The sequence below is a fragment of the Oryctolagus cuniculus genome, chromosome 2, assembly GCF_964237555.1.
Source record: "Oryctolagus cuniculus chromosome 2, mOryCun1.1, whole genome shotgun sequence".
Lineage (NCBI taxonomy): Eukaryota > Metazoa > Chordata > Mammalia > Lagomorpha > Leporidae > Oryctolagus > Oryctolagus cuniculus.
Genome location: NC_091433.1, coordinates 131,711,958 through 131,714,748, shown reverse-complemented (window position 1 = coordinate 131,714,748; position 2,791 = coordinate 131,711,958).

Sequence of the window (2,791 nt, the reverse complement as noted above, 5' to 3'; positions counted from 1 at the left end):
CCCGACGGCACCGCCTCCTTCCCTCCATCCTCGTCCTCACCGCCAAGGCAAAGGGGCCTAGGGTCTAGGGAGACCTCCAGTGGGAGGGGCAGGAGCTGAGGGCGAGGACGGTCCGGGCGCCCATCCACCCCCAGGAGAGCGCCCTCCCAGGCACCCCACTGCCAGCTCCTTCAACTGTGCAAGTGCTTGAGGCGGGACACTAAGTCTCTCCAGGGTTGAAGGGTAAAGGGTGAGACCAGGCGGTAGACAGCCCCGAGGGGACGTCAGAGCTAAGCCAGGCAAGACCCGGAGGGGCTGCCAAAACAGACACTGCAGCAGGGCGCAGGATGAGGTGGCTTTTCTGCACAGAACACTGTCATTTGACTTGTTACTCTGTGGTGGTTCAGACCAAGGGGTGGCTGCACGGCAGGGAAAAGCCTTCCTCCATTTCCTTCCTTCCCTGAGTGTAGCACAACCTCACAGCAGGAAGCTGAGGTCAGTCCCACGTGTGTGCATTGTCACCTGGGTAGCTTGCTGGAGCCACCCCCGCAGTCAGCCCAGAGCCCCCACCCCCCCGCCACCCCTGTCTGGTCACCCCCACTGTGAGCGAGCTTCGGGGGAATGTGAGTTGTGAGTCTTGGAACCAGAGCTCAGACTGGAGAGCCAAGGTGAGCTCTCGCCTCTGGCAGGGAGATGTGAACACAGTCTGCTCTCTCGGGAAGGCAGTCGCTGCTGTTCTGGCTCCGTGCTGTCTTCCTGGAGTCTCCCAGAATGGGGCACCCAGGCACTGTCCCTTCTGTCTGCTTGGGTGGTACCACTGGGATAGGAGAAATCCAGGCTGGGATAAGGCTCGGTGGTGACTGGGGTTGGACACATCAAAACCAGGAGCTAGGAACTCAATCCAGGTCTCCCACAAGTGTGGCAGGAACCCAAACACTTGAGCCATTACTGCTGCCTCCTGGGGTGTGCACTAGCAGGAAGCTGGATCAGAAGTGCAGGTGCCAGAACGGGACCCAGGCACTCCAGTGTGGGATGTGGGCATCCCCATCAGTGACTTAACCGCTGCGTGAGGCACTTTGCATACGGACTGGAAATGTCAGGCCAGTACTGCTGTAGGGAATCCTGGAGGTGTATATAAGGAGGTGGGACAGGATCCTAAAATCAGGCCGGGAGAGACCAGGAAGTTCTCAATTGTGTGAGACAGAGGGTGGGCATTGTGGCACAGCGGGGTCAGCTGGAGCTGGGGATGCCCACATCCCACATCAGAGTACCTGGTTCGAGTACCGGCTACTCCCGATGCAGCTTCCTGCTGATGTGCATCCTGGGAGGCAGCAGGTGATGGCTCAAGTGCCTGGTTCCCCGCCTCCCATGTGGGAGACCTGGATGGGGCTCCTGGCTCCTGGCTTCAGCCTGGTCCAGCCCAGCTGCTGCAGGCATTTGGAGAGCGAACCAGTGGATGGAAGATCTCTTCTGTCTCTCCATCTCTTTCTCTATAAACCTGAGTTTCAATCAGTAAATCTTATTTAAGGCTTATTTATTTTGAAAGTCACAGTTGGAGAGAGGAAGAGACAGAGAAAGAGAGGTTTTTTTTGTTTGTTTGTTTGTTTGTTTTTTTGACAGGCAGAGTTGGACAGTGAGAAAGAGACAGAGAGAAAGGTCTTCCTTTTCCGTTGGTTCACCCCCCACTGGCTGCTGTGGCTGGTGCGCTGTGCTGATCCAAAGCCAGGAACCAGGTGCTTCCTCCTGGTCTCCCATGTGGGTGCAGGGCCCAAGCACTTGGGCCATCCTCCTCTGCCTTCCCGGGCCACAGCAGAGAGTTGGACTGGAAGAGGAGCAACCGGAACAGAATCCGGTGTCCCAACTGGGACTAGAACCCAGGGAGCCGGCGCCACAGGCGGAGGATTAGCCAAGTGAGCTGTGGCACCAGCTGAGAGAGTTCTTCAACCTGCTGTTTTACTCACCAGATGACTGCAGTGGCCAGCACTGGGCCAGGCCTTAGCCAGGAGCTTCATCCCGGTCTCCCACGTGGGTGGCAGGGGCCTAACCACTTGGGCCATCCTCCATTGCTTCTTCCATGCCATTAGCAGGGAGCAGGATCAGAAATGGGGCAGTTGGGACACAGCTGGTGCCCATGTGGGATACCAGCATCACAGGCAGCAGCTGTACCTGCTATTCCACAATGCCAGCCCTGATACATCTTTTAAAAAACAGTGTGAAACTGAGAGGCTTACGGAGACCCGGGTGTGATGGCAAAGACACAAGTGCTGCTTTTGGGCTCCCAGCCTCCTGGTGGCAATAAGGGAGTTCTCTTCCAAAGGAGATCAGCTGTGTGGTGAATCCAGGGTGCTGCAGAAGCCAGGGATGGCCTCCTGTGGGAGGTGGCACAAGAAACGAGCTGCTGTACGTGTTCAAAAGGATGACGGTGGGATTATGCAGGTGAAGACATACCCAGGAGTAGTGAGGGCAGAGAGGTGCTGGGGAGCGGGGCAGGGCAGGAGGAGGCGACATTGGGAAGAGAGCAGCCTGCCAGAGTTGAGTATGGGCAGACCAGGGAGAGACGTGGTGAGGACCACCAGGCTGTTAAAGGCACCCACCCAGAACTCTGTGGGGAGGAAGTGAATTCCCACTCACTGGGTATTGGGCGTGGAGGAACAGCCAAGCACAGGGGGAGGGAAAACCAGTCTTCCCCCTCTGCCCTTCTCCCTCCACACCCACAGCCCAGTGACTGCTTACGTCCCAGATCTGCACAGCCGGGCTGTGTGGAGCCAGAGCTTGGGCTTCCGTGTTTACAGCCAAGCAGGGGAGGAGTGGG